The following is a 27485-nucleotide window of genomic DNA, read 5'->3' as shown; positions in this document are numbered from 1 at the left end:
TTCAAGGATAAGTCAGAAGGAAACCTAACCCTCAATTACATTCTTAGCTTTATTAGATAAATGTAGGCTGCAATATGTGGTTGTGAAAACATGGAGGCTACATTCGGTTACACTTGCCTTTGTGCTTCTTGGGACCTATGGCAAGAAGAAAAAAAAAAAAACAATAGAAAATATGTCTCCTCCATTCCTCTTTTTCTGTAGCTCTCTGCCAAGACGGCTGCTAGCCTGCTGCTTTCAGACCCAACCATACTACCAGGCATATGGAAATAGATTTGCTCATTATTGATCAGGAAGAATATACACATGTATTCCAAGCTGGGGCAGTCATACATGTTTATCAAAACTGTAAAGGAAGTGAATGCCATATTGTAGTCTTACTACATATGTATAAAAGTGAATTTTGCTTGTTACAGAAATACAGAGGCAGTGAGAGCTCAAAGATGTTTGCAATGCCTTTAGGTAAAAAAAATCTCTAGGATAAACTGGATAAATGCATATTTGAATTAAAAATCATTTGACTATCAACATTGAGACTTAATATTTAAAATATTGGTTTAAATAAGTCAAAATAATTATCAACACAGTTTCCCAACTGCTTCAGTGAGTAGCATCTTTCTTACGATCACATCCTTTGATGGACATATGGTACTCAAACGACTCTTTCTGCTTAGCCTCAGACTGGTCTGTGTGTTTGAAACAATATAAAGCCCAATCAGTTCGGTTGCCATTTGTGAGTGACAATGGGAAAGATCCATTCTTTGCTGGAAAAGACACATTTTTGCGGCAAATAGGCACCAACGTTAGTAGGGAAAATTATTTGCACACTGAACAGGGAAATTGCCAAAGAGGAGAACAGAGCATCTGCTGTGGACAAGGGTATAATTATCTCGCTCATCCAAACACCACTGGGCATAGAAGCTTCACTCCCTCTCTCTCTTTGGCAAGACACTCTCTGCTCAGACTTTTAACACAACGTTATTAGCAAATAACAACTATTTGGAATTCCTGTCAATAACACCAGTATGTCTTTTGGACCATTTCCTGAAAAAAAAAGGAAAACTTACACTAATCTGATAAAATTATGTACCATTTATATGCCAAAATGATCCGAAGCATCCATCCTGTCCTGTCTCAAACCTTTCACAAAGCTTCACCCCTCGAAGGTCATATTTTGATGCTTTCTCACAAACTCTACCTCTCTGGTTCTAGACTACAATTTATTGCATGTTTCTAGGTCTTCTCCCTGATTCCTAATGCTTTCCTTGTCCAGGTGGCATGGTTACCTCCACATTTATGCTACCTTAGCGTCATTTAGGTTGAAATATGAGTAGATCTTCCTGCTAGGCCAGGTAGAGGAGATGAGAGAAGCCTGCTTATGATGAGATGGTATCAGTCATTAAAGGCATGGCTGCTCTCCCGATTCCCCTGCCACTTCTAGAGATTTCTATCCAAGATGGGTGGGAGACTTAAAGGTACTCCTACAACACCAAGGAAAGGGAGGTTGGTATTCTTTTCTGGTTGCTTAGATGTGGTTGTTGTGTTGCCTTTTATTTTTTTTTCTTAATAAGTAAAAGGATAAGAATTGTTTCCAATAAATGCCCTTCATAGACAGGCTTGTCAAAATAAAGCCACCATCTCTCCCAAATCTTTCCAACAGCTATCAGCACATCTGAAAAGCACCAGTTAATTTGAAATCGTATGTTCTCTCCTGTCAACACCAGACCACACACACAGTATTGAAAAACTTCCAGAGAATATCATGATTTCTCAAACAGAGGGCTCACCATGTTACATCTTTTTGCACTCAAAGAAAAATTGTGTCATTTTTATTGAGAATTATAAAGCTTTGCCATCCATTTATGATTTACTCTTAAAACTTTATTCTTTGGGAACACAGGGAAGAGGACATCAAAGATTAAAGTCAATAAAAGAATCAGAACTGACAACTTCCCCCAAGGTTGGTGGTACCAGACACTGGCACAAATTCGTCCATCTGGGTATCTCAAGGACATATTCCCACATGAGGATCCAAGAGGGAAAGTGTCACAGAGCTAACAGATGGGCTCCCCTCGCCTAGAACAGCCTAATGGAGCTTTTAGGCAATTTGCATACTAGCTGTCGGTGACACAGGTGTATGTCAAGGACTTGAGAAAAGCATAAAGAAGCCTTATCTGGGATACAGCACTGTGACTGAGTTAGGCTTGCGTTTGTGCACTCTGAGAGGCCGTACTTGTTAGGAGGCTGACAGTTCAGTGGTAGCACCCCCCACCCTGAGTTATAGGTTACCACATTTCACTGTAGGTTCATGTCAGAAAAACTTTCATATTAATAAAGGACCAGCGCCAAAATCTTGCTTGGTTTATTAGTGAATCATGTGCAAAATAGCACTCACAAGTCTACACTTTTTATTACATCCTGACAACACTGGCTCTCCTCTGGTCTTAGATATGAACAGGGAAAGAGGCCATGAAGAGAATGGAGGTACCCTCTGAGATGCCCAGCCAAGCTCTCAGATGACTGGAGTTGTATAAGTAACTCCAATTAAGCAGTGCAGAGAACCATAGACAAAAGTAAACCATTATTACTTTAGTTACTTTCCTATCCACTGTTGTTTGTTGCACAGAAACTAGTAACTGAGATAGACACATAAAAATTCAATTTTTCTTCTGGGATGCTGATGGACCACTACCTTGATGTGTGACATTTAATCTTCCAGGAACTGTTTTCTCATCTATAATGTGAGCAAATTGAACTAAATGGTTTCAAAGATTTCTTCCAGCTCTGAAGGTCTTTTCCATTTGATATTATGCCTAAAATAAAGTTTGCTAGTGATTTGACTTCAATAGCAAACTAATTACGTAATGTTGCATCCTTAAAAGAAATGGATTTTAAGTTGGCAACCACGGTCTAATACAAACCCACCAGACAAAAAATCATTTTTTGTGAAAAAGGCTCTAAGCTTAGCCTCATCATAGCAGAGCAATGTAGATTTTTAAACTGTATGGTGTACATTTGGAAGGGGAAATAATGCAATTGTTTGGTATAGTGATTATACAACATAACTGGGTGGATACTTTACAAAAGAGTTGAGATCTGCTACTGCAAGCTCACTTCACGATTTAGAGTGGAAAGGGGCAGGCAGTTGATCTAGGTGTTGAGGCACCATTTGAGACTTCTGGATCCCGTGTTGGAGTGCCTGTTTTTGAGGTCTGACTCCTCCACCAATTCCGGCTTCCTGTTAATGCACGACATGGAAGGCACATGATGGTTCAAGTAGTTGGGTTTCCATTACCATGGTGAGAGACCTGCATTGAGATTCAGGCTCACAGCTCTGTCCCAGCCAAATGTGGTCACTGTGGATATTTGATGAGTGAGTCTGCAAATGGAATTGCTCTCTGTATCTGTCTGTCTGCTTGTCTTTCACGCTCTCTGTACCTCAAGCAAAACAAAACAAAACAAAAACACAATGTATTACAATGGCATTAGTAATAAATGTGTGCCTAGTGACATTTAGAGCCCCAAGGTCACAGGATATTTAAATGCTGTTATCAAATATTTTCTTCTGCACCAATTAGGTACAAAGGATAGGTTATGATTTTGCTAAGAGGTTTTTATTTTGTAAAGAAAGGAATTTATTTTATCATGTTTACAATGCTTACAGATGAGGAAGAGAGCTAAAGTGAAGAGCAAAGAGCAGTCCTCTTTGCTGGCCTAAGAGTTCAAGCAGGTTGGCTCTGGATTTTGCACTCTTAACCATAAACCCATTGTTGTGACCTATATTGGAAATAAAGCCAGAATCTTCTTGTTATTTGAGCCAAATTCTGAACAATTAACAAAATTAATATGATCATTACATTAAGAGTTAAAGAATTATGTCAGATACTGTATAGGGGAGTAAAGATACTACCAAAAGAAAAATCAAAGATCAACTAACATCTGAAGAAATCCATCACTTGGATGTACACTTAATCAGAAATTTACTCAGTTTTCAGAATCATCTTACAAGGACAGTTTTCTTTTAAGTTCCACAATGTCTCCTACACTTGTTAATATTTATTTACCCATTCCATTTCCATGTAAGTCATGGCATCATTACCCAAGTTAGAATATTTATGCACAAAATATTCCAACAGCAGGACGTCATGGTACTGACGCATCCAGACAGCCTCTGAGGACAATGATTGTAGTTGTAGTCACAGTAAGGAAGTTTGTGCTACTAGGGAGGACTGAAACCGCAGTCAGTTCAGCCACAGCAACAAGTGTGATGCTGTAGCCCAACTCAGTACCCTCTGTCTAAACCACTGCACGAGAGCGTCCGTCTCTACTGAGAGTCTTTGACTCTCCATAATTAAATCCCATCATGATTTGATGAGAATTTGCATCTGCTTTAACCATGCATGCTTTTGACTATGTCTTTGTTTATGTTAGAATGAAATTACGACAAGTGTATTAATGAGCAAAACTTCCCCCAACTGTGGTAACGAATGAAACTTCTGAAACAGATTGCCTAGGCTTGGGAACAGGCTTTCTCCCATATGGGGCTTATGACTTTGGAGACGTTTTCTAACTTGTCTGGGACACGGTTTCCATGTCTGAAAGCTGAGGACAACAAAAACACCAGCCTCCTATATTCTTGTTAGGATTGATTGATCTGAGCACCTGTGAACACCTTCAACAAGTCCTGGTACTGAGCAAGTGCATATCATTTGATACTCATTGTTAACTTCAGTGTTGTTCAGTTTTAAAATTTATTACTGAACTGGATTGCAGTCTACATTGGTTCTACCAATTACATCAAACAGCTTCTGCCCATCCAAACTGGACACAAGATCCATAAGGGAGATTGGTACATGTCAAAGTTTCATAAATGCAAGTTTTCAATAGTGACCACACGTTGCAATGCTAAGGTCATTTCCTCCTTGACAACAGGAGCCTAGTCACAGATAAGTGACATCATACAGTCAGAAAATTTAATTCTAAATTTTTAAATTCTGAACAGTTTAGCTCCTTTTGAATGAAAACAAGTGAAAATTCAAAGCAACAGAATGACATTTAACTACTTCTAACTGAAAGAAGACGGTCAACAAAAGTACAAATTCAATGGAAGAAAACAGTTACTACACTATGAAAATGTGTACTTGTATTTTTTATGAAAAATAATATTTGCTAACATGGAGCCAAGTTTGGTTTCACATTTGCTGAAATATTGAATGACAAGGCAAAGAGGTGGAATTTAACAAATCATGTGTAAGGAATGTTTGACTTGATTATTCAGGGGAGTCGTGACAGAGTTTAATGAGCCAGGCCATCTTTCATTAGGGCATAGAAAAGGACTTGGATTGCCATTTAGGGAGTCACCGTGGTTTGAAATGAATGTATCACTCTGTGTCAGTTTCAAAAATTACAATCACAGCTTTTAGTGCAGATTTCATTTTTAATAATCTCCTTAAAAATCACTAAAAATATCACCCCACCGTGTAATTTGTTTCTTTCACACTGATGGCACTCCTACTGTTTAAAACTAATTGCTTTTTTACATTATCTTAAGGTCAGGCAAAACAGAATGAATTCAGAGATAGCATAACTGGGAGCCACAACTGTTTAACACATCAAGAACAGATCACAAAGCTGAATGAATATCTCCTTCAAAATTGCACCAAAGATATCAGCTTCAATTTGCCTCTAGCAAGTATCACCATGACTGACAGTCGAACTTGAAGAATTGTTACACATGGTCTTGTGTTTATTTGCAACTCTATGGAAGGCAATCTAGAAATTAGGTTCATTTTCTAAATTCAAGCAGGGATAAATTTGGGTTCAGGTGGCATTTTGTAGGGACATTCATGTACTGTTCAAGTATAATACATCTCTTTCAAGATGGCAAATACATTCAAAAGCTGTGCAACATCTTATCATTTCCCCAATAAGAAGAGCCCAAACAACAAAGTATATTTTCCAAATCAATCTGCAGTTTACTAGGTACACCTTGGAGTAACTTGAAATACAGAAAGAATGGCTGAATTTCCCCTGTGCCATGGGTGAGAAATGAAGCAGAGAGCTGAACAGTACCTACACAATTTGCAGATTGGGTTAAACAAGGTATCTTTCAATAAGTGTGTGTGTATGTGTTTAGGTATCTGACTCCTTCCCTCATTAACCCATGATATATTATGACCACATGTGTGGCAAATGACACTTCTAATATATCAAAAATCAAGGATGAAGGGGCATGGTGGCATAGCGGGTAAAGCTGCTGCCTGTAGTGTCAGCATCCCATATGAGCACCAGTTCAAGTCCTGGATACTCCACTTCCAATCCATCCCTCTGCTATGGTCTGGGAAAGCAGTAGAAGATGGCCCAAGTCCTTAGGCCCCTGTACAAATGTGGGAGACTGGGAAGAAACCCCTGGCTCCTGGCTTTGGATTGGCACAGCTCTGGCCATTGTGGCCATCTGGGGAGTAAAACAGGGGATGGAAGACCTCTCTCTCTCTTTCTCTCTCTCTCTCTCTCTCTGCTTCCCAGGTAAATAAATAAATCTTTTTTTAAAAAGTATTTTTAAAACAATGATGCCCTGTTAAATCTAAGAGTGGAAAAAGAGAGGGAGGAGATGAAGAGCTATGGGTTATTTAACTATGTGCTTATTTTCAAAGACTTGAATAATCACCTTGTAACAATGATCAGATTTGGTCTATGTTATGTCATGATTTTAAGGAATCTTATTTCAACCAGATATTTTGGATTTTGATATTGGTCTATTATGCTATGTTATATGTGCGTACATATTGTATGTCCACATGGGGAAATTTTATTAAGAGTTTTATTTTAAATGGCTTTTAGATAAGATTGTCCATAAATTTAAGCTGCTAAAATCAATCAAAGATACATTTTAATTTGTATGACCTGAATCTGTGTATCATATGTTTTAAACTTGTTGGTAGAAAGAAACTAAAAACATTTTATATGGTTGTGCTTAAGTTTACTGGTTAAACAAACTACACCATGTTAGATATTTAAGACGTGTTTTCAAATACATGATTCTTAAAATTTATAGAAGGCATTGGACCTTCCGGTAAATGTTTTATTAAGTTCTTATCTAAGGGTTGAAACGGTTTGCTAAGTATTCATGTAATATTGCTATTGTCAGCAAGTGATCTAGGACTTGCTCCCTCATTTCTCTATTCTAAGCCCAACTTGTTCTTTCACTTCTCTATTCTCTTCAAGGTAGGGAACTAATTCTATTATGAAGGAATCTGTAGGATGCACAATTTAATCTTTAGACCTTATAAGAGATGGCTAACATTTTTCTGTAATAGCATAGCCAAAATAAGAACTTAACTAATAATCTCATAGCTAGATTCACATCGCCATCAGCGAAGTATACAGTAAGTAAAAAAAAAAAACCCCTTTCAGACCAAAGGGAAAGAAAGTTTTAAAGTGAGAATATAATTTTCCTCATGGGCATTGTCTACCTTAGAAAAACTACTACAGAACATGCCTGTGACTATAGACTTGTAGTTCAGGCCACCAAAGATTAGAGATGGGACACGGGCACTCCCTTGACTTGCATCGTCTGGTCTGCTTTAACACAAACCAGGAGGAAAAGAAAGCTAGGCATCAGAAGCAATGGGTGGCAGGCCTATTAATGGCTGATCTGTACAGTGATCTGCCCTCAAGGAGACCCAACAGGCCAGTCCACTGCAGTGGCTTTCAATGTGGTAAGCCTGGGCTTCAGCAGAAGTCAGCTTGTGAAGAGCCCTGGCAGCTCTGCCAAGAGTTGGATCACTGGAAATGGACCTGCCCTGGAATCGAAGGATGCCCAGGTCAGAGCCACAGATCTTATTGGCTCCAAGCTGAAAAGCCCTTCACTCAGCCCAACTTCCAAAGTGACCACTGCAGTTGATGGGACAGCCAAGTAGGGTCAGCAATATTGCAGGCAGAACTGTAAATTTCTTGTTAGAGATGCCCCCTGCCTTTACCTGGCCAGCTCTCCTCCCAGGCCAGCCAAGTAATGAAAGTCAACAGAGTGCCTTCCCCTAGGAGGTTCACACCTCCCTTAGGATATACCCCATGTGAAGAGATAGATAGGTCTGGGCCTCTTAACTTACAAGGCCTAAAGCCCAACAGATTATTATCAAGCCCCTTCTATCAGGTTCTATTTGCCTCTCAATCAGAAAAATTACTTGTAGCTTAGACAGCACCTTTCTTAGCTCCTCTAATAATGACTCTGTCCTTTGTTCTAGACCCCGTCTAGTCCACTTGGGCCTCATTCCTTTGTAATCATAACCTCTACTCTACCACCAATGGCTCTACTCCCAACCTGTGTGTACTGATGGTCCTCTTCCCCACTTAATGCTGTATAATTGTTCAGACCTGGTTAAGGCCACTGTTAGGATCATTGGTTACTATCCTCACTCTGTCTTTTATGACCTTGTCTAAATATGATCAGAGTCGGCAAACTTGGAAGGCTTCCATAGCCTTGGCAACTCATGACGAGAGCCTAGGGTGGTTACTGGCGCCATAAACTAGAGTGTCAATTTGTTGGGTCAACAACAGGAGCCACTGTGCGCTTGCTCCTGATGTGGGATCTCTGTCCTTAATGTACTGTACATTTTGATTTAATGCTATAACTAGTACTCAAACAGTATGTTTCACTTTGTGTTTCTATGTGGGTGCAAACTGTTGAAGTATTTATACTAAATTGATCTTCTGTATATAAATAGAATTGAAAATGAATCTTGATGTGAATGGAAAGGGAGAGGGAGCGGGAGAGGGGAGGGTTGCAGGTGGGAGGGAAATTATGGGAAGGGGAAGCCATTGTAATCCATAAGCTGTATACTGGAAATTTATATTCATTAAATAAAAGTTAAAAAAAAAACAATGATGCCCATTATGAAAATAATCTACCTTGTTATGTCACAAAATCAATAAAAATGGAAAAAATGTCATAGAAGTACTTTAGAATGAAGACTTCTTAAAAGTATGACCTAGAGAGGAGAATCTTGCTGAATGATTATAACATGGGCATAGGATCATATTCAATGTCTGCAAGTTAGGATCCACGAGCTCAATTATCTTCAGTATCGCTTGTTTTAGATAAACTCTGGACACTGCTGTGTTTTCAGAGAGATTGGAGCCATCCAGATAATTTTTTCTTGAACCCCACCAGATCTTTCCATTAAGACCATACTTCACTTTAAGAAGGACTTTAAAACACTAAAATTTGGGTGTGGGCACTAGAATTTAAAACACATACTAAAGACATAAACCTTAGGCACAAAACGACTAAACATAATCATGTAGCAGTGGCATTTAACTCTAGGGAAATCTGTTTTCCAGTCCTAGATTTATTATCATTTATTTAAAAGTTCAGAGTGCAAAGGAACAGGCCAGTGCCATAATCTTTCCACAGTTAAATTAAGATAAAATAAAGATGGCTTTGACCATGTCCAGTTACATGTTTGTTGTTGTCTTTGGGCTGTATGTTTTTCATCAGAAGCACTTAGAAGGAAGAGAAAGTTCACATTTTCAGCTTGCAGAGACTGGCATCTCCAGAAACACTTATTTGTAACCCAATACTCATACTTCTTTGTGTGAAGCAAACTGGAGAGTCAACATTGCAGGCTGACCTGCCCACTCATCCTCATTACATCACCAAGAGTAGGTGGCAAGGGCCTCAGTGTCACGTGAGGGGTCCAGAGCTGCCCCAGGCAGGGATGTTTTTCCTCAAAGTAGTTGGGTTTAAAAAAAAAAAAGTGACAACTCTTAAGACAGTGGTGCAATCAAATGACAAACCTGCAAAAATACAGCCTGCAACCCTCAGCTAATGCATGCTCATCACTCATGTACAGAAGTGGGATTTAACAGAGATAATGGACTGAACATATGACAGGTGTCTCCTAAGTAACCAAAAAAAAAATTATGAAAGTAAAACACTGAGTGTTCCCTCTCTATTTATAAGTGGGTGGAAAGAGGTAAAGTACTGTTCCACAAACAAATAGCAGAACTAGAAACTGAAATCGGCATTTTTCAGTGGGACCTGCAGATTGGCGTCTATTTGCAAATGTTAACTGATCTGCAAAAAGATCAATTCCAGACATTAAGAGTGGGGACAGGCTGTGTCTATGTTTGCCATCATCAGGCCATCCAAGTGTCTGGCTTTATACGAGCTGATCATGGGTAGGAAATAAACAAAACTCGACCTTCCCCTTGAGTAGTCTGAAAAAGAACTGCTGAAATCAGCCCTCTGAACTCCCAGGTTTTGGTCTCCACAATGCTGTCATGTTCTTAACTCTGACTCATGTGCAATGATATCAGGTATGGATTGATCAATAGAAAGCAAAGATCCAAGTCATTCAGATTGCTATTACCTACAAATTTCACAAGGGAAGAGAGAATTCACTCAGCAGGTGGGAACTACATCGTGCTGTCTGTCTTCGGGATTTGTGGGATTAATTATTATTTTCTCAGATCAGAAGACAGGGTATGGAATCTGTTTTGTTATTGATAAATATTTTCAATTTCATATCTGCAATCATATTTTAATGGCAGAAAAGGAGATAAATAATTGTTACTATAATTATAATTGTTATCCCTACAAATCTAATTGCAATTTATCGTGTCTTCCAGTTCACCACTGACTTGCTAGAGCATTCTAGTGGCCCTGGACCAGCCCTGGAAACAGAATTTACAACATCTGTAACAGACAACAGTCTGCTCTTCCCCTGTGAGCCCCACAAAGGACTGGGTCTTTCCAGTGTGAGGAGAAGATGGGAAAGTCAGCAACTCAGGAGGTTCTATCTCTGTTACCTAGTACCTAGAACATATCATTGGACATCCAATGATGTTGCTTTTTTTCTGCCACATTTAAACCTACAGTGACAGAAGATGCAAGACATGTTCTGCAATCCCCTTAAACCAAGAACTGTATCCATCTCTGTCACATGCATTTCTGTCCTTTGACCTCTCCTGCTGAACCTTAGCTTGGAGTTGGCCACTTTCTTTCTGGAATAAAGAACAGCATCCAATTCATGAACTACAGGAAAGTGCGAGATCCATATTGTATCGTGTGTTTATTTGTTTGTTGATAATCTTTTCACTTGGTTTGAAAGCGAGTCGTATCTGCTTCATTTATGACCAACTGCTCAATGCCTCTCCCTTTTACTCTCCTATCTTAGAACATTCAAGGATTTCCTACACTCTTTTATTTTAGCTTCAAGGCCTTGTACAGATTAAATGCTCAGTAAATAAAGTATAAACAGCAGATAACTATTGTATGAGATCACTGTGTCTTTGATCTCCCTCTGCTTGTAACTGCTGAGTTGTTTTGTGCCAGTAAACTCTAGTTCATCATCCTACACCTCAATTTGAATTCCTCTTTTTCAACCCAGCTTGAATATTCTTTGGTGTAAAGTCTGTGCCCCAGAGAGCAAGCATTACACAGTGCATAGCCCTGCCCTTGGAAAAACATAAAATGCAATACCAGTTCTGAATCAATAAAGATTTTACATTTTAGAGACAGGACATGGTATAAAGATTATGTCTCCAGAATCATCAATGAGCTATTCTTACAATCAAGAATATTTTGATGAAATCAAGATCAGTAGGAAAAGACCAGAATTGCTAACTCATTGCCACCATTATTAAAAAAAAACAAATAGGATGACAGTCAACGTATGTCTCACAAGTGCTATATAATTTTAGTCACATTTTTAGTTTTTGATGTCATAAAAACTTGTATCATTGCTTAATGTGTTCTCTCAAGGAACACTTACTGAATACAAATTCTGCAGGGACTACACAAACAAGATACAATGCTTCAAAATATTTCAACAGATTCCTGAGATAGGCAAAGGAGCTGTTTGTGTATTTGGATTACTGCTTGCATACATTTCAGCTGGAGAGTGGGGCACTAGTCTCAATTCTTGGTTAATGATGTTCCAAATAACTTCTGTCTTCATTAGGATAAGTTTTCATACATAGTGGAAGCTCCACACGATCTGAGAGCTATAACATGACTTACACAGAATCCAAAGGCTGTAGCATGTGCTATTCTGTCAGGCATATATCCAGAAGCTAGTCTTCAGCTTATTACTAAGAGCTTTTTTGTGACTGTCAGTGTAAAAAGTCAACACGATGGCAGGAAAGAAAGAGCCCTGGAAGTGGCCATCATCCACAAGTCTCCACAACCAACACACACCACTGCGTTATCTCTGCTGTGATCTAAAGTACAGTGCAGGCAGCTGCGCTAACACTCCTGACATTTAAAATAGTTTACTCTGGGACACGTTGTTCAAAGCTGTCTTTCTTTAATTTGAGGCAATTTTCCCTTTTCCAGTTTTAAAAAATTAATTGTTGTAGCCATGACCACAGGATAGTAAAGAAATTAAGCAGCTGTCTGAACTTGAGGGAGAACAAAATATTAACACTCTAGTTTTTTCTGTCAAGGGAACTTCTCTGTATAAAAAAGCTTAATGAAAATGGAATTCAAGTTCAGTTTTACTTATAAGCAATATTTGAAAGGAAGGCAGATTCCCATCCCTAATCTTCATTGGAAGTTCCCACCAATGCCATTCTATATATCTATGCTCCTTTGTGACATAAAAGTGATTATCACTGCTCAAGTGAAAAGTCACCTAGTCTTTCTCTTCATAAAACATGCCCTAGGTTTAAATAAGCAGTTGTAAGCAGAAGCAATATTCCTTGCTATGGCTCTGAACCAATGAAATCATCAAATATCTTCTCATAAAGAAAAGTCGTGTTTATCTGAACCCACCAACTTTCTGAAGCATGTTAGGTTGAACATGCAAAGACTGAAATTCAGCGTGTAGCACTTCATTCATGTGGCACTACACATTCATTCATGTAGCACTACACATAACAGTTTGCAACTACTTTGAATCAATGACGTGATGGTGTTCTACTAAAATACACTGGATACTAACATTAAATGATACAGCATTTTTAATAATTTGAAATTAATGTGGGCTATTTTGACAATAAATGATAATATTTCTTGTGTTTATTTACTCATTCATTTGTTCATAGCAGGTATGCCTAATTTTTGGGGGGAGAAATGGGAACACCTCCAGTCAATAATCACCACTGAATTTTGCTCTACTTCTGTCCATATCATACAAGCAGTTAAGATCAAGGGTAACTGTTGAATCTTGCTGTCATTCTCCCACTCTCTTTGTACTACGTCATCTCTAATTGTGATCACAGCACTATTGACTATATCAGTATGGTATCCTAAAGCCTTGAGTGGTCTGACTACACAGTGAATTTCCTAGATCCTTGGATCTCAGCATTCACTTTCTGTCATATAGAAGGTTCCAGGCTTACAGTTATCCTACTGGTAGTCCAAGCTTCATGCCCCAAGAAAAGGAGTCCACTTAATTCTTCCATGGAAATGTTAGCGTTTCCGATATTTCTCACCATTGACACTATCATTTTATCTGTAAAACTTGGAAACCCCTACCAACCAGTAAACACCATATGAATGCAGAAGAACTTCCTTATTTGTCTGACTTCAGTGTAAAAAGTCAATACAATGGCAGGAAAGAAAGAGCCCTGAAAGTGGCAATCATCCACAAGTCTCCACATAAGTGCATATTTGTACCTTCCCTTTGGGGCTATTAATTATGTTCCTCTTGATTTAAACATATTGAGTTCACTCTTCTTCCTTGCAAATTCCAAATTCCTTGATGGCACCTGTTTTGCTTTTGTTCCCATCTTTTCTTTTTTTGTGTGTGGTAATATATTCATAGCATAAAATTTACCATGTTCAATATTTTAAGTGGACAACTCAGTGGCACTAAGTACATTCACCTTGCTGTGCCATCATTACACCATCAATCTCCAGAACGCTGTCTGCCCGAACTAAAACTCTCTACCCACTAACAATAATTCTCTATTTCCCTCCTTCTGTTCAGCCCCTAGTAACTACACTTCTACTTTCCATTTATCAATCTGACCACTGTGGATATCTCGTATTAATGGCACCATGCAGTGTTTTGTCTTGTTGTGTCTGGCCTACTTCACTTAGCCTAAGGTCTTAGAGTTCACCCATGTTTCACCATGTGCAGAGTCCCTGTGGCATCAGCACATTGCTTTTGTGCACAGTAGAGAGCCCATAAATATTCTCTGAATTGAATTTAACTATATGTCTCAGGACAAAATAGTGACATTCACTTGCATTATAGGTGTATCAAACTTTTCTCCTCAGAGGGGCTGAAAAAAGACACTTTTTAAAAAGTTACAATTATTGCTCCAGCTGAACATTCTGCTAAATGTAACAAGCTTTCTGCTTCTGAATCTTCAAAACTTTTGATATTTTTGTGCTTTATTATCCTTGAAATCTGAATTCCACAATCTGATACATATATTGTGGTATTCAAAAATTTCATGGAAAACGTATAAAGAAAAAAAAAAAAACACTCTGGGTGGACTTCAATTTTTTGTGCCAAAATAAACTTATTTTTTAAATCTCTAACGATTATCTATGATTTATTTGAAAAAGAGTGACAAAGAGCAAGACACAGAGAAAAAGAAAGAGAGGTCTTCCATTTGCTACTTCTCAAATGCCCGCAACAGTAGGAGCAGGGCTGGTGCAGGTCTAAGCCAGCAGCCAGGAGCTCCAGATGAGTCTCTAACATGGGTGGCAGGAACCCAGGTACTTGGGCCATCACTCACTGTGTCCAGGTGCATTAGCAGGAAGCAGGATCAGAAGCAGAGCAGCAAGACTCAAACCAGGCACTCTGACATAGGAAGTGTGTGCCCCAACAAGGGACTTAACATTCTGTGCTCCAATGCCTGCTCCTAAATTTGTCATTTAACTTCATTCTTCCCTGAGTGTTTTGAAGTCCCTTTGTATATAATTTGATGCCTAGAAGTCCTTTCTCTGTTTAAAACCAATCCATTTGGCCATCCTAGAACAAACATAGTCCATTATTCTCCTAGGATCTGTGGCAAACACAGTTGTTAGCTCATTCAGCTACCATCTTTCATACTATTCCCCACTTTGCCTCACAATGTTTTAGCTAGGTGTGGTTCTAGGACAATTCTGGCCAACAAGTCTTAACTGGAAATAGGTTGACTGGATGTTTGTCAGAAAAACAAATCTTACTTTTCTAATCAAGGTTATAGGCTCGCTGACACACATCTTCAGCTTGTGTCCCCCTTTGGCTTTAACAGGTCTTTAACAAGGGCAGGATGTAGGATATTGATGTAATCAGGTCATGATGCTGGAGGTTCTGCAGCTACTTTGAGACCATGAGGATAAAGCCAAAGTGAGCAGCAGTGCACCCCTGGAGTGTTTGTCTCAGCCTTTTTTCATGAGAGGCAAATAAACCACAATCTTTCAAGATTTTGATAGATGTGATGCCTCTTATTTGTCTCCCAGAACATATATTTCTTAATCAGAATGCTTACCTAAATTGTACCTAAGTCTACAGATTTAAGAACCTTATTTCTGTTAAAAGCAGTTTTGAATTCAAGTTATTACCAAATTATTACTGGTAGGAGCCTGTGAGATAAAAACATATAAAAATAGAAATGTATTTATTTATATTTGTGTATATATATATACATATACATACACATATACATATATAAACATAAGGTCACAGCTGTTTGAGATTTGGGCTTTGTTTATCTCTTCCAAGTGAGTATGCCATACCACTTATTAAAGGGAGTAAAAATTTCCAGGGACATGCAAAGGAGGAAAAGACAAGATCAGAAGAAAAGAAGAAGTTCAGCATATGAAGCAATGATTTTTCCAAAGCTGGCATGTGGCCAGAAACACTGCCTGGCACTGGCAACCTGGGCACATGGGAAACAGAAACCCATTTCTGAACAGAGCTACAAAGTGATTCACAGTCTCAACACGCATTTCCCAGATGTACAACAGAAAATTGTCAGAAAAGGGCTGAAATCCTCCTCTTCAAAGCTGAGTTCTGACCATTTAAGTCACAGTCTCCCTTTGGTAAGTGTTCCCTTGTGCGTCGACACACCATGGTTGAGATTCATGGCTCTTGGTTTTATGCATGTCATGTAAACATTTCTTGGGTCACTTCACAATTGCAGCACATAATATTCTTGGAAGTTGGCAGTCTTTTGAGCACCAAGAACACTTCTCACTGCATACCCATCTTGACAGCGTTTCCAGAAGTCTTAGTCACAAACACTCACGATGGGCAATAACCATGTGTGCTGACTGGAATTCTGCCAACAGGGAAGATCTGAAAAAGATCTTTTCATCTCTGATTCAGAAGAATTTTCAAATCACAAAAATAACTCTGGCTCTGGGCACACCAAAATCTGGTTATTATCAAAGACTTTTATGGATGCCAACAGCTGGCACATGGTTCTATGCAGTGCACTTGATGAGACATTGGCCATCGATACCTTCTCAAATGCAAGAGATATGGAGGGACAAGAATTTGTCTAACTTGTTCATGAGCTCCTTCACACAATTTGCATCCATCTGCTCACTACTCCTAAAAGATCTGGAAAAGTCTTGGAGTTGAAAGGTGAGTGCTTCAAAAAGTGGTATCAAAAAACAGCACTGCTGAGTAAAATGACAATACTGATAGTACACTAGGCAGTATTTCAGCCCCACAGATATCCCGAGAATCAGTGCTATCATTACCTCCGTCTGCTGGATGAGAACTGTGCGGTTCAGAGAGGTTGGCTTCTGAGGGTCACATAGCTATCGAGTGATGACGACAAGATTTAAACTCAGTCCATTCAAATTTGGAGCTTCCACTCTTATTAACAACACTGAATGTGCATAATTCCCCTAAGACCGTAGGAAGATTTAAAAGCAGTCTCTCCCACATCCTTCCTTCCTTACCACAATTTAAACACTTGGCCATCATGGAAGCTTTTCTTGTATTTATTCTGTAATGGGTCCTAGAGCAAGGCAGACCCTGTGGTTGTGGAATCACCTGCTTGCAGCTCACTTGTGGCTGAAAAAAAGAAGAGCCTGGAAGAAAAGAACTGTAAGTGGAGGAAGAGGTGAAGAGCAAGTAGAGGAAGAAAAGACTATAGGGCAGTGAAGCGAAAAGAAGGCAGGCAAGTGAGGGCAAAGAGTTTGAGAAGATGGCTCCTTTAAGTGTTTTGTTGCTTCCTGTGAGCACTACAGTCTCACTGACTCACTCCAAACTAGCCAAGGACAAGCATTTCATCAAACATGCTGAATACAATAGCAAAAGTTGGGGAGAACCAAGCATCACAATAACGATGTAAGAATATGTGCAATTTTCCCCCATAATTTAAGAACAAATTTATTCAAATGTTCGTATAGAATCCTGGGATCTTAAGGAAGAATATAATCAATCTTTGAAAATGAATACATTCAACTATGGACCACAGGAAACACACTACTCAATCATGCTATACCTCAAGAACCCTTAACTAGACATCTAGGTCCACATAGTCAAAAGCTCAGGCAATGGGCACTCTGCAGACAACACATACTCTGAGAACCGGCTAAGTGAATCTGGCAACTGTACATACAAACATACAGTTAAAGAGCATCAGTCGGTTAACTCCGTCTGTAGTTTTCCCTTCACAGAATGAATTGAAGTGCATATTGCATTTGTGTTCCTAACACATATGGGGCACAGACATTTGAAAATGAATGATGCACAATTTCATTATTAAACACTCAGCAGGCTTCAAAGACAACTGCATTTCATTAATAATAAATAATAAAAATGAAAATGCAGTAAAATATTAACATATCAAACACCTCTGTATTGCTATTTTTATGCACAAAACATCTTACTTTCCCAAGAGACTAAGTCCCTGCCTGATTGTAAGTTAGGTATTTACTAAAGAAAATAAACTCTTTCAGATAAGTCAAATAAACAGAAGCTTCAACTACTGTGTCTCATTATTTTTTAAAACAAATTATTTGAAAGCAATCTCAAACTTAGAAACTACAAGAATACTACAAAGAATATTCAAAAAATGCATACACTCTTTCCCTAGTTTCACCGATTACATTTGCCTCATTTGCTTTAAAATGTATATTTCTGTCTGTCCAGGTCTAATCCAATCTATCTGTCCCTCAATCTATCTATTAAAAAGCATTTTTCTCCTAAATCATCTAAGAGTAAATTGATAAGTCCTGGCTTCCAGCCCTAAGAAACTCAATTTGAACTTCCCAAGAATAAAGATATTGTCTTATGTGACTATAGCACAGTAACTCCAACTTTGATATAATAATCCGGAATTGGTACATCAATTTTGCCATCTAACCACATAATGATCATAGTAGCCTTTTCCTCCTACCATACAACATCCAGTGCTCTGGTCATCATGTCTCTTCAGTTTCTTTTAACCTAGAAGATGTCTCTGGTTTTTCCTTTGTCTTTTGTGACATTGATGCTTTTAAAGAACACAGGCTTTTCATTTTGTTTTGTTTTGCTTTGCTTTAACAATTCTCTGTACTTTGGATTCCTCTGATGCTTCCTTGTGATTAACTTGTGGTTGTGTATTATTCCTGCCTGGAATACACATGAGTTACATAACATCTCATTCAGGGTATCACAATCAGAATTCCAACTGCCCCTCATTGGTCATGCTGAGCACCTGTCAAACTTGTTCGGTTTTCCACTGTGTTAGTAATACGCTTTAGCTCACCAAAGAAATCTATTAAGAGACACTATAGGAGAATACAATGATCTCTCTTAGCAAAATTTCCTCCCTGGATTCAGCATGCAGTAATGATTCTTTACTTTTATTTCAACACGACTATCCAGTTCCAGTTACATTCCATAATATTTCATTATTTGGCTCATTGTTTATGTGGAGAAAAAATGGTAGGGCAGAGAAGACATGCAACTTCAAAGGAGAAAATCTGTGTTGTTTAGCATTATTTTTATCATAGACAAGTCACTTATCTTCTCTGGATCCAAATTTTACCATGAATCTATTGTCAATAATAATTTCTGAGAAAATTAAAACAAAGATTTTTTTGAAAACAATAAACTGGAACATTTTACAAAAAGATAAGATGCTATTCCATGTACTCATTCACTCAAATGTTTGTAGCTGTTAGAACAATAATGGAAAGTGACTCAGGACTCTCCAGTTTTAGAGTGTTTTGACATATATTAATTTATTTTTGCCTAACGAAAATGCTGTGCATTATGTAAAATATGCATTCTCTCCATTGCACAGATGAGGATTTGACCCTAAATATTTATTTTGACTACTGACTCAATGTTTCTCCAATACCCTACATGCCTATATACAAATGCATCCATAAACACACAAACACACACCCCTACATTTTTTTTCAGATGTACATCCATGTATGGCAAACACACAAGTGAAGTACCTAATCCAGCAGTTAGGGGTAGAGGGTGATGATGGTGGAATGGTGGCTCAGAAACACCCGTGGCAGAAAATGACCAGGAATGGAACACAACAGGGGTGTATGATAGCTGACTACTGATACTTTTCAGTTTTGACTTAAAAATGATAATTGGGATGTGAAACTATCATGCATCCTTCTTCATGGACTGACCCAAAGCCCAACATACCACTGGAATACCACTGGGAGATTGGATGCTGGGTAAGAGGGCAGTTCATAAAGTGGACTAGGATGGTCAGGGCGGCTTGAGTGAAATGGTAACATCTGACCCAGTCTTGAAGGAGGTGTGGCTACCAGAGGAAAGAGCATTTCAGAAGGAGTAGACAGAGAAATTAACTGGAGCAAGATTATGTCTGAAGACAAGCAAGAAGGCTGCTGTGGCTGCAGCTCTTGCGAACCAGGAAGTAAAAGAAGATTCAGCCATGGAGGTGGGGGTAGGGAGGGCAGTGAGAGCCTTAGAGGCCAAGAGGACTTGGAAGAGGCATTAAAGGATTAGGGTAAAGAAGTCACATGACCTGACTTACACTTGACTAGGCTGAGCAGGGTTGATGTTTCATTCTACATGATATCTGTGTGTATCTGTGAAGTTTATCACCTATGCCACATTCTCTTTAATGAATTTTCAGAAGAATATTATCTACCAAGCAAAGATTCGAAAGCTGCAGTAATGACATACTATCAGATTATAAGTAATAAATGGGAATTAGATAATATTTTTTTTTGTTTACCGAGAGAGAGAGAAAGAGTCACTACTCATTGCTTCAATCCCCAAACACTTGGCCAACAGCTAGTGTTGATGGGGTTGAAACTGAGGGCAAGGTCAACTCTGTATGATTGCCAGGAACCCAACGACTTGAGCTATCACTGCTGATTCCCAGCGTCTGCATTAGCAGGAACCTGAAGTCAGGAGTTGGGGCCAGCGACTGAACCCAGGTACTCCAATGTGTGTTCTCAACCTGCATCTTAACCTCTAGGCCAAATGCCCAATCCAAATTATATTTTATGTATTCTTTCATTCACCTTGCAAATACTGTACAAATCTTTAGTAACTGACTCCAGTGTTCTATGAACTAACATAAGAGCTGGGATACAATGATGAAAAAGACCAACTCTAGCATCATGAGTGATCCTATCCAGATAACATAGAGAATGAACAAAAGAGCAAAGAATAAGATAATTTCAAGTGTTGCAATATACATATCCACTTGGTTAAGTTTTATATCTTACCAAATTTTTTCCCTTTTAAAATATTTTTTCATTTAATCATATCATAGCTGTAGTTAACCTATTATGTTATATATTAATATCATAGCTATACTTCACATTCAGTGGTCAGCAAGTTGCATGTCATTAATTCATATTTCTGTAAATGTTTAATTTCACAAAACCTAATTTTCTGTATATGTATTTTTCTCCTTTTTTATGCCTTAATCTTGATAGATTTTCAACAAACATTTCATTGAGCACATAACTTCATGGAGTTCTCTCTTTGTAATTGCAGAATAACAGACTCTGACATTCTTAGGTCCCTAAGTCCCTCGACAATTGCATTCATGATTCCTAGGGTTTTCTGTTACTCAGTATTGCTCACTCCACTTTACAGATCAGAATTTAGTGAGGTGCCAGCAGTGTGGTGCAATGGTTGATCCAGAACTTGCAACTCTGGCATCCTGTATTGGAGTGGCAGGTTCAAGTCCTGGGTGTCCTGCTTCTGATCCAGCCTCCTGCTAATTCACCTGGGAAGGCAGTCTGACACAAACATGGGAGACCTGGATGGAGTTTCGGATTCCTGGTTTTGGTTTGGCCTGGACCTGGCCATTGTATCCATTCAGGTAGTAAACCACTGTATGGATGATTCTCTCTCTCTCTCTCTCTCTTTCTCTCTCCCTTCTAAAGAAATAAATAAATCTTCAAATATTGAATGGAATTTAATTAATTTCAGTTTTTCTGAACATTTTATTCCAACGATCTGAACCATCTCTCTATCTCCCCCCAAGCCCCTCCATATAACTTTTTCAAATATAATTTTGGTCACCACCCCAGGAAAAGTTTGGAGCTTATAGCTAAGATTATATCAATGGCAATAATAGGTCTTACAATTGTGTCGCTCCCCATAAACTTTCACCAGTCACAATCACAGATGATCTCCTTCCCAGCCTTTTGCTGATTGAAATCTTCTCCAGAAAATCACAGAATTTCTAGCACAAATTTAACAGTTTATAGAATATTTCCCTTGATTTCCCCCCCCCCCCTGGATTTTTAGCAGTTTCTCTAACTGACTTGTCATATGTATTTTCTTTAAAAACTTCTGTGGGGCCAGAGTTGTGTGACATAGTGGGTAAAGCTGCCACCTGTGATACTGACATCCCATATTAAAGCTTAACACATTTCTGCAAGTCATTGCTTATTCTTTCTTTCTTACTAGTTCTTCAAAATTTTCAATGGATCTTCTGTCTTTGTCATGCTTGTACTAGATAATCTTCCACCAGCTGTTTTCAAAGAAATGTTAACAATATGTTGTGTGGAGTAGGTAGTATGATAGAAGGTCATGTGGTGAATCTATTGTTTTGGCAAATGCTAATTTAAAGACATCTTAGTGGAGTTCTTCACTGCAATACCCATAAGTATCTGGGACAGACTAATGCCATCTGTGGTGTTCCAGAAAGGTTATGTGCCATGTAAGAGGGTACTTCAAAACGCTTGTGGAAAAAAGAACTAAAAGATACGTTTATGTTGATGCAAAGTTTCAAATCCATGCATACAAAATTTTTTCATAATATTTATTTGCCATGAACTTTCTGAAAAGTCCTTGTAGTTCCTAAGTTTAAACATCCTTTTTATTTTCCTAAAAATAAACTTTGCCATGAAGATGCCTTTATAATCAAAACAGAGCTTAACTGGTAGCATTGTTCCTAGCAATACACTTATTACAATCAACAGAACCTTAGATTTAACGAAATATATTCTCATAGACAGTGTCTGTCAAGCTCATTTGACTACGCAACCCTTTTCAAATCACAAAATATCTCTTTAAGGATGTGGCAATAGAACATTCTGGGGTAAATGTTGTATCAAAACCATGTTTGCCAAATCTATGTATTTAGAACAGCGACATTTTTCCTCAACTTGGAAATCCCCAAGCCCATACAGGAAAGGCAGAGGATGGGGATTCCTGCAATCCACAACTTTCAAAAGACTTTTTAAAATCCCCCATAGGTTTATCCCTCACTGAGAATGGAATTTGATACAAAGCCATGCAAGCATAAATCAAAAATTTTTTGCAGGACTTGTACCAAAGGCTCTTGTAGGAAGGATCCTTAAAATCTCTCTAATCTCCGTTAGCAAGACCACCACCTAAGAATCCCGACCAAAGCCCTCACAAACAAACACACAGCCTTTGCAGAGTGTGCTGTCTGCTTTCAATTGCCACTTCCACTGCTCCTCTCATCCACCAGCAGACACTACCTTCTACTCCCACCACGATGAAGCAATTCTGGAGCCACTGAGGACAAAGACCCAACGTCTCCTAACGGAGCTCCCCAAAAGCAGAAGACCACAATGTTCACTTAGTGGATGAGAATGAAGCCTCCAACCAGACAAAAGCTTGGCGCTTACTGCTCTTGTTTTTTTACGTAGAACCTTCCCTCTTCCCTCCGTGGTCACAACCAGCGTCCTCCACTATTGTGCACGCCATAACTGAGGAAGGCACTTTGGCTGAGCCTATTGTTCACTGTCAAACTCAGTGTGACACTCATGCTTTGGCCAGAAGGGAACTGTGGAGTCAGGACTGTGAGTGGGACTTGTACTGCCTGCTAATCTGACCAGGGAGCCAGTACTCATGGGTGCCAACAGTCATGGTGAAGGAAGATGCACAGCGGGGTGGGGTTTTCCCCCCACAGTTCAGCCTCTGTGATAAAATGTGTGCCCAGGGACTTCAGCAGCCGTGAGCAGGCATGAGACACAGAGCTCAGGGCAGTCTTGCTGCTCAAGACTGACCTTTTCCCTCATTGTTTTCTCTCATGGAATTTATAAACTTGTCTTATCAGAGCTGGCATCGCTGTACAACGATCTCAAGGGGAAGATATTTTAATCCAGAAAAAAAAAAAAGCCAACCAAAGGCAAATAAGGGAAATGGGATCCAGTGGCTTAGAGCCATTCCTGGGAAACAGAGGAATTGGGCAGCCTGAGAGTTCCATCTCTTTGCACATTTTAATTTTTTGCTCTTGGCTAGAGTGTCAAACTGATTCTACTGTTATCACTTCACTATTTTTCTCGAGGTGGGATACTTCTAGAAAGGATTTAATTAAATGACACTTTAGATTTTAAAGAATCAAGACAGGATTAAATTTTCAGTTAAGTGTTATCCCCTCTATCCTATTCCTCTCTAATGTTAAAACCAATATTTCAGGAAATTGCCTGATGATATATCTACATTAAAAGAAGGGAGACATCAGGTCTGCAAGCTTTTCCTATGTGGAGGAAAAAAATGATATCTTATTGCCACGGGAAAATTTTCTGACCCTCAAGTGGGGGTGGGAGGACTGCAGACAAATTGGTGTCAGTTAAATGCTAAGTTTCCTAACAGTGTCTACAGTGTGTCTTTAAGTTGGCATTCCTGGAAAGCAAACTGGGGTTAAGCGCTGTAGTGAGGAAAAGGACCAGTGGTCAGGAATATACTACATTCCTTTATTCCATGAGTTACTCACTCAACAAATATTTACTGTGCACCTGACATGTGCCATTCACTGTTGTTAGCGGTAGGATTCTGGTGATGAACAAAACACAGAAAGCAAATACTTAGCTTATATTTTATTGTGGAGAGTAAGACAATAAGCAAACTATTTATCTACTCATCTCCAGTGATTTTAAGATAAGAAGAATTAAGCAGGAAAATGTACTTCAAAAACTGGGGCAGAAGGAAGGGTGATACCCATATATTACAGACAGATGATGGCTGGATAGATAGACAGATAGACAGAGTTCTTTCCTATGCAGTAAAAATTCATCACAGTTTAAATAAATAAAACAGGGGCCAGTGTTGTGGCAGAATGGGTTAAGTCATGGACTGTAACACTGGCATCTCAAATGGGTGGCGGGTCAAATCCCAGCTGCTCCATTGCTGAATCAGCTCCTTTCTAATGCACCTGGGAAAGCAGTAGAAGATGACCCAAGCCATTGGGCTCCTGTACCCATATGGGAAACCCAGAAGAAGCTCCTGTTTCCTGGCTCTTTGGCCTGGTCCAGACTTGGCCATTGTGGCCATGTGGAGAGTGAACAAGTGAATGGAATCTCTCTCTCTCTCTCTCTCTCTCTCTCTCTCTCTCTGTAAATCTGCTTTCAAATAAATAAAATAAATCTTAAAAACAAATAAATAAATAAAAACAGATAAATTGACATGAGAATGGCAGGAAGAAGATTTGAGTTTCAATACAAAAAAGAGGTAACAGGTAAGTGTGGTTAGGATATGATAAATTAAAATAGAGGACGATGATACAAGGAAGCAGCAGGTGTTGTGTATGTTTATAAAATCTTCTTTTATTTAGAATGTGACAAAAAAAACTTGGAAGGTTTATGGCAGAAACATGACATAAATGGGTAAGTGTGGTAAAAGGGTTGCTCTGATTCCAGGGCAGAGGTGACATTACTGGAGGGAGAGATGCAAGCAAAGTGATCAGTCAAAATGATACTGCCATAATAGAAGCAAAGAGCGATATGGTTTGCACTGGGGATCTAGCGATGGAAATGGTGAGGGACAGTTAAGGAGGGCCATTAATATTTGCTTACACATTGTAGGAGAAATGTATTAAAGAGTAATACAGGTTTAGGTGAATCAGGTTAAGATCCAGTCACTTTTCACTGTGAATGTAAAGACTGAGGATACAGCAGGTGTAGGGGGAATGATGACATTAACTTTAGACTTCTTTTTTAATACACAAAATGGAAGTGCTATTTTTCAGTTTCCTCAGAGTTCTGGAGTTTGGGTGACGCTTGGTGATACAAATTTGAGAAACATCAACATATAGATGGTATATAAAGATGTGAACTTTGATGAGCTCAGAAGGGGATGAGTGAAGGCAAAGACACCTGAAGTCCAGACACTGAGTACCACAGCCTTTTCACGTAGAAACACAGGAACACCAGCCAGCAAGGTTGATAAGCAGCAGCCAGGAGCCCGCAGGGGGCACCAGAAAGGACCACGTCTCCCATGGTCCTCATTTTAGGAAACTAAAGTTGATTAAGTGTGTCAAAGTTTCCCAAGTCTAAAAGTCAGTGCGAACTGGGGATGGTGCCTTGGACTATGCAGTGCAAAACCCTGTGGTGACATGACAGGAATCAGTTGCTGGAGTGCTAGGGATGAAAGTGGGATTGGAGTGACATCAACAGAGAACAGGAAGAGAGGAAGTGGAAATAGCAGGTAGGCTCCTTCCTTGAAAGTTTTGCTTTACAATGGGGCAGAGAGATTAGGTAGTTACTGAAATGAAACAGAGCTGAGCGCTTGCTTGCTTGCTTATTTTTAAGGTGGGAAGCATTAGAGCAAGTCTGCAGAATGACAAGAATAATTGGGTTGAAAGGGGAGAAGTAACTGATGGGGAGAATGGGATGGGATCGGTGCATGGGTGGAGGAGCTGACATTTGCTAGGACAGCGTGATTCACTCACGATGACAGGAGAGAAGGAAGCGTGTGGGGACAGGAGTGGGTGGTGTGGACGGACTGAAGATGTTGTAGGGAAGCATTCTGAGTTCTCTCTTGATTGCTTCTGTGTTTTCAGTGAAGTAGCAAACCAAATTATCGGCTGGAGGAAAGAGGCGCGACATGTAAAAATTAGTCATCTTGCTGAGTGGGAGAATGGAAAGACCAGGGAAACAGAACAGCCTGTGTGGCAGTGCCGAGGGCCCACGTGAAGCTGATGGCTGTGATGCTAAAGTGGCATCAGTCAGCAGGTGGAGCGTTCCCAACCAGCCCTAGGCATGTGCTTGCAGGCAAATGAAGAGAGATGGATGCAACCAGTGTTAGGATTTTACCAGAATAATTTAAAGGATGGAGAGACCAGCAAGTCTATATAAGCAGATGTAAGAATATAATAGTGGTTTTCCATGAAATCTGAGTGCTAAGAGCTGTGGGGACATGAGGACAATGAGCAAACACAGAAACAGTAATAAAAGCAACCGCATGTATTTCCCTGAGAAGATATATTTTTAAGTGTTGATTGGAGAATACCCGGAGCTGGGAAAACAGGAAGGGATTAGAGAGGGTGCTCAGTAATTGACAATGACAGGATCTGGGTATGGTTATAGGAAGGGTGGCTGGGAGGCTGAGGTCGAATGAAAGTGAAAAATCACGGGAGGACAGGGAGCCAAGAAGTGAGGGTCTGGACCACTGACCCCAGCAAGAAGGCAGCGGGATGAGTGTGGGCCGTGGTGAGCACCGTGTGCAGAAGCAGTGGGCGGCGTGCTCTGGATATCCATGGGATTCACAAATGGGGTTTCAAAGATGACATGGTCAGCGTTCGGAAACTGGCAACGAGGACAGCCCTCTGGCGTCCGTGGGTTACACCCCACTGCGTGAAGTGGCTGTAGTAGAAACAGTGTTTTCTAGATTATCTAAATTGGGGTTTGAGTGAAAATGTTAAAACAAAAGTTCAAGAACACTTGAGGATAAAGGAGATTTTGTACTTGAGTGTGGAAGGTGTTGGGTGTGGGGTCAGTAAAGGCATGGGACAAACTGTGGGGCTCGGACCTGAACATTATCCAGACACTCCAGATCTTGGAGAAGGGGACCAGCCGTGGAGGTCCACTGGTCATTCTCATCGCCTGTGGTCATCTCACCTTCTGCTCAGAGATCAGATGCCCACAGAGTCTGACTCATGTTTCCACCCGTGGTCTCTCTGAATGGCAAACCCTACAGCCCATCAGCCAGTGCAGGTCTCATTGCTCACCAATGAGTACCCTTTATTCGGGCTCTCACTCTTCACCTTCCTGTCACACACAAGAGACAGGAAGCAGGGTGTCAGATGGGGAGGTTCCTTTGGCAACACATTTTTTTTTTAATGGCAGGAGTTCTAAGATCATATATCTCTGACTCAAGAGTGCTGACTGGGAC

At 39.6% G+C, this 27485-nt stretch overlaps 1 protein-coding gene across 18 annotated transcripts in view; it reads right to left on the bottom strand.

The window, feature by feature from the left end:
* RBMS3 (RNA binding motif single stranded interacting protein 3) overlaps positions 1-27485 on the bottom strand; it is a 1606934-nt gene that overhangs the window by 662527 nt on the left and 916922 nt on the right. The window contains exon 1 of one of the 18 annotated variants that reach the window (XM_062215621.1): positions 27212-27232. The exons of the other annotated variants lie outside the window; for them this stretch is intronic. The gene's annotated coding sequence lies outside the window, so the exon portion shown is untranslated. Of the gene's footprint in view, positions 1-27211; positions 27233-27485 lie in introns of those variants that run through there. 18 annotated transcript variants of the gene reach the window in all.

Source organism: Lepus europaeus, chromosome 2 (assembly GCF_033115175.1).
Source record: "Lepus europaeus isolate LE1 chromosome 2, mLepTim1.pri, whole genome shotgun sequence".
NCBI lineage: Eukaryota > Metazoa > Chordata > Mammalia > Lagomorpha > Leporidae > Lepus > Lepus europaeus.
Note: the sequence above shows the minus strand (reverse complement) of the source record. Positions and strands in the feature narration are given on the sequence as shown.